We start from the raw sequence: 9,702 nt of genomic DNA, 5'->3' as shown, positions 1-9,702 counted from the left end.
AATAGCAGCAAAGAAGTGGAAGTGAAGCTTTTAAAAATGCCGTATATAGTACTATCATTGTGGAACTGCCGCATGTATGGATAAGTTTGATAAAAGATGTGCAAGACCTGGAAACTATAAAACATCACTGAGAAACAAAGACAAATGGAGAGAGAGAACAGACTCCTGGGTAAGAAGATTCAGTCTTGTTAAGCTGTCAGGCGTCTTCAAGCTGGCCTATGTAGACTGAGGACAATTCCAGGCAAATTCCTGGTAGGTTTTCTCAGAGACTGCCAGGCAGACCCTAGAATGTGGGTGCGCTTGACTGCTCATAGGCTCTTCCTTCATGGTCACCAAAACCCGGGGGGAGATCAAATGTCCATGAACAGGTGAATGGGTGAAGAAGCCGTGCCCTGTGCACACCATGGAGTCTTACTGAGCACCGAGAACTTTTATTGATACACACCACGTGGGTGAATCTCAGAACCACCATGCTGAGTGACAGTAACTAGACAGAAAAGAATACGTACCATATGATTCCACTTACGAAAATTCTGGAACATGCACGCTGATCTGTGGTGACATAAAGGAGGTCGTGGCTGCCTGGAGTGGGAGGAGTGGACTCCAAAGGCAGGAGGAAGCCTGGTGTTGGTGCCTCTGTTCATTTTCTTGATTATAGTTATGGTTTGATGAGCATATACGTATGTCAAAACTCAAATTGTACATTTAAAGCATGGAGTTTATTGTACTTCCATTATATTTCAATAAAGCTGTAAAAACAAGGGTTTAAAATTTTTAGTCAGAGCCCATCAAAAAATAAAGACCTGGTTATTCAACTGAATGAACTGAAGAGGCTGGAGCAATAAATCTCGTCAGTTCAGCCTCCATTAATTTGCCCTTATTTGAGCAAATCATTTCTGAGTAGATGGAGAAATTGAGTTTTTTTAATGCAGGCATAATATTAAAATATTTGAGGGGTCCTGAAATGTAAGTACCCACTTGCACTTAGATGTGCACATTCAGAATAGCTGAGTGAGGGGCAGTTCTTCATCCTTCCCCAGGACCGCAAGCTCGAGATGCAGCGGGAACCTGCAAGCAGCCAGAACTGACAACGCTGCCTCCTTCCTGAAGCTGAGTATTAAATGAGCTAGAATAAGGCTTAATTTAAAAACATTTTGTCACTCTGTTTTTTATAACTAAAACTTCCTGTCTCTTCAGTTCAATGAATGAGATTTCATTAAATTCTCAGGTTGAATTCAAAACGGAATTCACTGAAGGTTGATTTGGAAACATAATATACTTAGAATGCAACAGAAAAGTCTACAGCTGTCACATGCAAATGTCTGGGGATCTCCCACCATGTGTTTGGGGACGTTCTCATCACCATGACTCGCAGGGGTCCGCAGAAGCTGCGCTGCGAATTGCGCCCCCTGCCTCTAATGGAAACAGTGTGAGTGCACAGGATCTGGGCAAAGGCTCTGTCCTCCCAGAGGAAAACACAGGTTTAACACAGTGCCCCAAATGCACGTGACCTTGAGGTCCCTTCTTCCTGGAACACGCGCATCGCCAGCTGTCATTCCTGAACCTCCCCATGTGGCACTGGCTCAGCACTCTCCAGCTCTTCCCCAGCCCGGGGTCAGCCTAGGGAGCCGCGAGGCCGGCTCCCACGCTCCACGTGTTTTGCATGCGCCCTTTTGGTGTCGCTAAGCTCTTTTAATCGTCACGCGTCTTCCTTGTTAAACGACAAGAATGTCTTGAAAGAATTATAAGGACGTTTTCTTTCCCAGCTTGAAGGGTCTAGAGAGGACTCAGATGGGGTAGACACTGTCGCTGCTCGCCCAGACCCCTGGGGTCAGCTCACAGCCCGAGTGACCTCCCGGCTTTGCTGGCTTCCCCCACGGCCATCCCCACCTCCTGGGGACTGGCCCAAGGAGGAGCCAGGAGTACTGGGAGTCCCTGCCCCTCACAGTGGCCTGTGACCGCCACCTGCGGAGGCACCACTCCCTCCACGGGACCCCTGGAATGGCTTCTTCCACTTTCAGGGCTACAGTAAAGCCTGCTCCTCCCCACCCTCCCCATCTCCCCTGGGCTCACTTCCCCAGTAAGCCACCTGTACCTGAACCCCACCGGGGAGTCAGCTTCTGACAATGCACCCTGAGCCTCCGGACACCTTCCAGATGGGTATGACGGAGTCACAGGGTGTCGGGACCCGGCACGCACTCGGCACCTCAGCAGGGCTGCCACGCTCCTGCACCCTCCCAGTCACAGCCCCTTCCTGTGGCTTGGGAGCATCACAAGGGACCTAACAGTGTCCTGAAGTACCCAGGAGACTGGCCAGGGGGCCACCACCTGCCCTGCCCCACAAAGGGGCTCCTGCGAGGAGCTGCAGTCCCGAGGGCTCAGGTTCTGCCCGCTGTGAACAATGTGGGGCTCAGCGTGCATGCTGCCAGGGAAGAGTGGGCTTCCTGCCTTGTGACAATAGGCCGGGAGGAGCCTTGTGTTCACATCGCCTCTCTGGCCTCCAAACACAGTGGGTTTTTTGGTGAAACCAGCACCGTGGCCTCCCGTGGCCCGACCCGGGAAGCCTGAGTGGCCCCAAAGCCCACCCCACATGCCGAGGCAGCACTGGGCACAGAACCTTCGCCAGCCATTGAGGGGGGTCCCCCAACCCTGGCTCCCCCATCCATGCTGAGACCCCCCTCTTCCACAGATCAGCTCTGCCCTGAGGCGCCGGCACTGCCTAGGGGTCGCCCCACCCCCGCTTCAGGACGGGGGGCGAGGGGCTCGGCCCTCACACTGTTGATCCCACCCTTGGAGCCCACACACTATAAAGCCACTTGCTCCCCGGAGGTGGTTCACTTGTACTTGATGAGGCTGTGGCTCCCTTTGAAAGGCGCTGCAGATGCAGCCAATGTTTGCAAATAAATCCTCTCCGAAATGGCCTCCAGCCCTAGGGGCGGCAGCCCCAGGAAATGCGAATGCTCAGGCCCCGCCCCAGACCTGCCGCATCACACGCTCTCGGCTGGCAGTGACCTGTGCTCTAAGGAGCCCTCCAGGGAAATCTGGTCCCACTGAGGTCAAGACCCAGTGACCTTGGGAGTGCCTGCCTCTAAGGGAAGCCTGGAGCCAAGGTTTCTGTGGGACCATGAGCCACCCACAGTGCTGCCAGCTCAGTGAGTCAGACGTGGGCATGGCATCTCTTCATAACGCAGGGCCCATGATCCTTCCCAGAGAAGCCCCTCCAGCCCAGCATCCAGATGTCACCGGGAAACAGCTGTATACCTGAACACTTGCCTCCCTCCCTCCCTCCCTCCCGCTCCTGCCCAGGGCTGGAGCCCCGCCCACCAGTGCCTGGGGGCTATCTTTAGCCTTGCGGCCTTAAGCTCAATTTGAGAGAGAGCTTGCCCAGTGTCATCTCCCCTGCAGCCCCTCTGGGCTTGTCCCCTGACTCTCAGCCCTGATTGCACTGTAAAGCACCTTCCTCCCGGTGCTGCCCCCTCTCTGCAGGAGACGGGCCCTCCTCTAACCCCCAGTTCGTGGTCAGACGCATCAACCACAAAGACGGAGTTAGTGTCACTACTGACCAGAGTCTCCCTGGTGCCCCTCCCACCGAGTTGTCCCTGTGTTCGCCAGGCCTCTTTCGTAGCTGGGCCACTCTTTCACAGCCAGGCTTCTCGTCACCCCTCCCCACCTGGACCTAATACCAACAGCCCAGTCCCAGCATCCCAGCATCCCAGTATGTGAACCAATGCGAGCTGACCTGCATTTACCAGCAGGTGGCCCTTGAAGCCACACTGGGCCATCACAGAGCCACCCTCACCTTGTGCAGGTGACAGCCCCAACTCCACTCCTGCCCCTGCTCATTTCCCAGCTCTGCCTGTAAACCGAGGCAGGACAGAAGGAGAGCAGACTCCGGTGTCCACAGATGTCTATCCTGGGTGTCCTCACTCTCCTGTAACTCACATCAGCCCAGGCAGGACCGAGGATCCCCCGGGAACCCAAGGAAAGCACTGGGCCTCCCTTTATCCCTCCACGGCCTCTGGCCTCACCCCTGCCAGCATTTCTTCTCCCTGGTGCCCACTCCTCCTCTCCCTCCTGGTCTTGGCCTGACGACAAGGTCAGAATGCCATGTGGGGCCCTCGTGGCCTCTGCGTGACAGCTCCTGTGTTGCCCAGTCCCACCTGAGGGGGACACCGACTGCGCTGGGCACCAGGGAGCTGCCTTCAGGTCAGGTGTCCACCCGATCCACTTGGTGTGACCAGGGGAGCGTGTGGAAGCCAATTTTCCTTCATGACAGCTCTGACCACCTCTCACTCTATCATTGAAATCCCCATCTGGGCTTTCTAAGTTTTGATTTATAAGACCCCCATGTTTGTGAAGTCATATTTAATGTTGTATGTCAACCCCACGACCCTGCCCTGGAAGTCCAGGTTTGGTGGCAGTTGCTATGGGTGTGCACTGGGCCCTGGTGCCCAGGGCCGGCCGGGCCCTGCATGCCCCCTTCTCCATCCAGGAGCCCAAACCGACTCATGTTCTCAAAAAGTGGGAACTGAACAGACAGGTTTCTCACCTCCCAGAGGAAAAGGAGCCTCTGCTCAGCCTGTAGTTCCGCTGCTCAGACAGTCAAGGGCTCACTGGTCACCTGCACTGTCCTTCAGAGGAGGCTAAGGGGCCCCCCAAGGACTGGGGTTCTCAGGACGAACTTGGGGTCCAGGTGATAGCCACACCCAGCTTCTCCTCGCCCATGTGGGCAGTGGTTCATAAACCCCTGGGCCAGGGGCGGAGGTAGGGAATGCCTTTCTTCCAGGAAATTAGTTCAGGGAAGCTTGGTGGCCCGGATCAAGTCTCCTGTTAAAGAGTAACTGACACCCCATATTACATTCAAGTCTGGGGAGTAACTATCCAGGGGAAGTGTTTATTTTAACGGGAGAACAAAGCATCCTTTGTGGGCCAGCTCTGCCAGCGCCAGGATCTCCCTTGACAGGAACTGGCTGGGGGGCCCCTGGGATTGTGCCGTCTTGTGGTTGACCAGCTAACCGCTTTCCTGGGTGGCTTTATCTGCTCTGGTCTTTGCCTTCTTGGAAGCACTGGGTTGACAGGGCTGTCAGCACCCCTCCCAGGCGGCCATGAGGGAACTGGCACCTCTCGCCTGGACCCCCCCCAGGTCAGTGCGGGGTGGGATCTGTCTCCCCTCATCTGGAGTGAAGGTTTGCCCTCAGAGTGGGCCTTCCAAACCTGGACTTCCAGGTCAGGCTCGTTGGATTGACACCCTACCTGTGCCTTCTCTCTGGGGTCTCACAGTGTCTCCCGGAGGCAGCATCACAGGTCTGCCAGCTCTGAGCTCTCCCCACCAGCTGCACCTCCACGTCTCCTAGATGGAAACTTGGCTAAAATACACTCTTCCTGGGCCCCAGACTGGATGACCCAATTAAATCCCTGAGGGTGACAGTCTGACACTTGTACTCAAAAAGCAAACAAACAAAACCTCCTTGGCTTGATTCAAAACAATACAGGAAGAAGGGAACTGGAAGAGTCTAAATAAACAGACGGGCGTGAGCTGGTTATAGACACAGGGTTAGGAAAGCTCACACTAAGTCCTGTCTCCTGCTGTGAAAAGTCTCACGTGGAAAACATGAACAGTGGTTGACATAACGAAAGTTTTCATAAACACTCCCGAAGAGATTCCGCCTTGCCCCCAGGCTGAGAACTCCACAAGCGAGCCCCGTGGGAGCTGATGGAACTACGGTCGCACGGACGAGACGCAAGCCCGGGGAGCCGGGGGGCCACCCCGCACCAGTGCAACAGCATGCAGTGGGCGCCGCTGCATCCCCTCTGAACACAGGGCGCCGTCTGGCCCAGGTGGGAGCGCATGAGACAGATCTGAGCAACTCCATCGTGGCTCAGGAAGGCCACAGGGCCAGAGGTATCTGGTCCAAGCCATAGGGCCAGCTGAGGAGGAGGGCCTGGGCTGCACAGGACCCGCAGACCAAGCCCCAGGCCCCGTGGGCTGGGACGTTCTCCTGGAACTCTTGCGAAGCCCTGAGAGGGAGGCAGAGCCTGCTGGCAGCAGTGCCCTGAGCCGGGGACACAAGTGACCCTGTGAATAGCCGGTGGCCTCCAAGGAGATAGGCACAAGGTGGTCAGGTGGGGCACAGCCCTGGGGAAACTAGGCCAAGGACGCCGTATGGGTGCTGGCGCCGTGGACACACCCCGGCCGCACCCAGATGTCTCCCTGTCCCCACCCAGCCCACCCCAACCCTGGCCTCTTTCAGCCAAATGCCTGGGGAGTAGGTCAGTGGAGGCAGGCCCATCTGGGGAGAACGGGGCAAGGTCCATGAACTGGCAGGTGCCCCGGCAGGTGCCCCTACATTTGGGGAGGTTTGGTGACTCCTGGCTGGCGGGAGTCAGGAGGAAACAAAGCACTGAGGAGGCTGGAGGTCACTTCCCCAGGTTCTTCTGCCCTAATTAGCACCTTGGCTGGCTGGCCAGGCCTTCGTGGGAAGAACTGAAGGTCACCCTCGGTTCGTCCAGGTGGCTTGGCCTTTCTGGCACGTGCCTCACCCTGACCTAAGTCCTGAGCTGAGTTACTGCCAGAACCACCGAGATTCCCAGCGGCACCGATTGGTTTCCTCCCTCTGGGCTCTGGGCTCTGGGCTCCAGGCTGGCGGCCCCCAGCCTGCTCCCTTCTTTGTGCTCCACACTCACCAGCCACACCTGCCTCTCTCAGTCCCTGCTAGACCCTGACCCTCACACAGGCAGGAAGAGACCCTGGGCACATTGCACAACCTCTGTGAGCCTCAACTTCCTCCTCTGCGAAATGGGTGTGACAATTCCCGTGGCGGCCCATCTGCTGCCATGCCGGTCCTCCCCAGCAGGTGCAGGTCAGAAGGAAGATCTGTCTCTACATACTGACAACATCTCCCAGATCAGTCTGCTCAGAGGGAAAAGCAATTTGCAGGACAGTCAAGCGGAGCGACACTGTTTGAGTTTAAAGACACACATGGGCACAAAACTCAAATTATGTGTGTATGTGGGCAGGTGCTTGTATACAAGTGGAAATTCTGGCAAACATGCACCAAAACAAAACAGCCAATACACTGGGAGTCAGGGCACAATTAAAGGGAATTGATCAAGATGAACTTGGACTTTATTGGTAACACTTTGATTTTTACAAGACTGTGTTCAAGAATCACTGTATGATTTCAAATAAATAAAATTTTAAATTGCATCCTTACTCCTAGGGCATGGGGAGAATTACACCCTAAGAGCCTAATGCAGCCCTGCCCTCCTGACCTTCTTGGCACCTCCATTCCAGGTCGTTTATTCACTCAACAAGCATGTGCTGCCACCTCCTCTATGCTGGCCTCAGGCTGGATTCGGGGTCAGAGGCAGTTCCAAGGTGAGCCTAGCCAGGAGAGGCTCCCTGCCCCACGGGACCCCGCAGCCAGGCGGGAGGACTTTACACCCAGACCAGCTTCAACACGTGTCTCCCAAATGTCCGGAAGTGCCAGGAAACCCAGCAATAGTATCTTTTCATGCCAGACAGCCATGAACAAACGTGTTCTTCAAAAGAGGAAATTTGTCAGACCAAAATGAACTAGCCAAATGGTAAAATACACAGCAAAGCTAAAGGGGCCAGTGAACCTGCTCCTCAGCACCAACCAAGTAACAAAACGGGTGACTTGGAGGACTTTTCCAAGCACCTGCAGCACCCCTGTAAGGTGTCCCACACTTGGGACTCTCCTAGGGGTGCCCTTAGGCAGCAGTGGTGATGGCAGCGCCCAGCAGAGCTCCACACTGGTCCTCCGCCCCCTCAGCACCCTGCCCCTTCCTGATACCCTCTTCCCAATCCCTTCTGTCAGCCCAAAGCAGGTCCAGGCATCGCTAAGCCAAGTGTGCCCACGACCCACCTGTCCCCGGGCACAGCTGGCAAACACAGCAGACCTGCCCTGAGCCAGACCCTGGGGGCACAGCATCCAGCCATAAGCCCAGGTTCCCAGATCACCCCAGGAGTTCTGGGGGTTCCCCAGACCTGGCCACCTACACCCCAAAGGTTCACACCTAGCCCTGGGAAAAATGTGTGTGTCAGGCTCAGTGGAATGCAGTCCCAAGGAGGGCACCAGGAGAAACAAGTTCCAAGGTTAGCCTCCCAGGAGATCACAGCCCCTGCCTGGTCACTGCTGGGGCCTGGGAGCCCCTGCTCCCCGAAGACGGGCAGCAGCCTCATGTCCACAGGGTCCAGGGCCTAGTGAGGGCAGGGAGCTGGGAGATGGGGGCGGGGGCTTGGAATGGTGCAAGTTAAACTCAGCCACTTAGTAGCTCTGGATACGTGAACTTCACCCCCAAGGGTCAGTTTCCTTACCTGTGTAAGGTCCACGACAGCAGCTCATGGTAAGACCACACAAAATGATCTCAGGTGTCTGCGTTCCTCAGGGCGCGATGGTCTGGGGGCAGGGAGGGGCGTGTCCCCAAAATCAGGACCGCAGAAACAGTCCCAGCACAGAGTACCTCCACAGGACCCCTACCTCCAGTGCTCTCCCCAGAGGAGCCTCATGCATGCAGCCCAGGTCCCTTCACTTAGAGGAAGGGGGCCACCCCCTGCCCACCAGCTCTCAGTGGCCTCCCCTAACCCTGGGAATCACCAGGGTCTCAGAGCAGCCCAGCCCCACCCCCACCCCCAGATCCAGCAACAGGAGAAACCATGTGGGCCACAGCCACCAGCAGCCTGGGACTGTGCCAGCACCTGCTCTTAGACCCCTCCCCTGCCCCGACGTCCCCAGGACTGTGCAGAAAATACCCTTGTTCTCGGTCAACTTCAGGTTGGGAGGACCGGGGTGTAGACTCTGTCTGTCTGTCAGCAGCCCTACCTGGCTGTGTCCCGAGGGACATGGACTAAATCCTCCTTGTCCTCCTGCTGCTGGTACTGATGAATTGCCATAGGGTGCATCACCTCCCCTCCGCATGACCCCAGCTGATGGCACACCCACTGGTGCTCACAGGTCTTTGTCATGAGTGTGTATCACTTTGGTAATCAGAAAATAACAATGGTGCACTTTAAAAACAAAGAAATAATCCCCAGCCAAGCCGGGGGCGGGCATCCGTGAGATCGCGTGGGGAGGGCCTTCCCGAGCTCCCCATCGGTGGGTGTCAGACCTCTTGACGTGGGCGTTGGCGTTTGACCACGACCATGGTGGCCGGGGCCTCGAGGAAGCCGCAGGATTACTCACCTCCCACTGCCCCGCCCTTTAGTTGGCAGCTGGGGCCGGTGCCTCAGTCCACGGCCTGAGCGTTTCTGCCCCTTTGTCCTGGCCGAGGCTGTGCAGTCAGCCTCCTGCCAGGAAGGAAAGACAGACCCTGCTTCCAGCACTGCCCTTGGTGGGGCCCTAAGGCAGCCCTTATGGTGGCACCCTACCGAGCCACACTCCTGACCCCCATCCCAGACCCCAGGCTGTGGCGGTGGCCTCAGTCTCCCCAAGTACACAGAGCAGCTTGCAGGTCCAGGACCGGGCTGCGGAGAGTGAGGCCCCCAGGCACGACGCTGAAGAGGTGCCCACTCTCAAGGCCACTGGCGCTGCCCGAGGCCACCCCAGCCCCTCCGGTGATGCTCCTCTGCCCTGTCCTGTCCCACCCTGACAGCATTATTGCGGTCCGGCTCCGGGAGCCTGGACCTTTGAAGTGGTTTTCCCTAAGGGCCTCAGGGGCTTCCATTGTATGAGGATTTGG

At 56.6% G+C, this 9,702-nt stretch overlaps 1 long non-coding RNA gene across 2 annotated transcripts; it reads right to left on the bottom strand.

Moving 5' to 3' along the window:
- Positions 1 to 338: 338 nt before the first annotated feature.
- On the bottom strand, positions 339 to 8,930 carry LOC116664422. 2 transcript variants are annotated; one of them, XR_004320970.1, is made up of 3 exons: positions 8,847 to 8,930; positions 8,342 to 8,423; positions 339 to 749 (listed from the first exon to the last, which is right to left on the bottom strand). It is a non-coding gene; the product is annotated as an uncharacterized LOC116664422 (long non-coding RNA). The 2 variants fall into 2 exon arrangements; XR_004320971.1 differs by having other exon boundaries at positions 8,777 to 8,860.
- Between the last annotated feature and the right edge of the window lie 772 nt (positions 8,931 to 9,702).

The sequence above is a fragment of the Camelus ferus genome, chromosome 6, assembly GCF_009834535.1.
Source record: "Camelus ferus isolate YT-003-E chromosome 6, BCGSAC_Cfer_1.0, whole genome shotgun sequence".
NCBI classification, from domain to species: Eukaryota; Metazoa; Chordata; class Mammalia; order Artiodactyla; family Camelidae; genus Camelus; species Camelus ferus.
The sequence above is the reverse complement of the archived record's forward strand: the minus strand, read 5'-3'. Positions and strand labels throughout refer to the sequence as shown.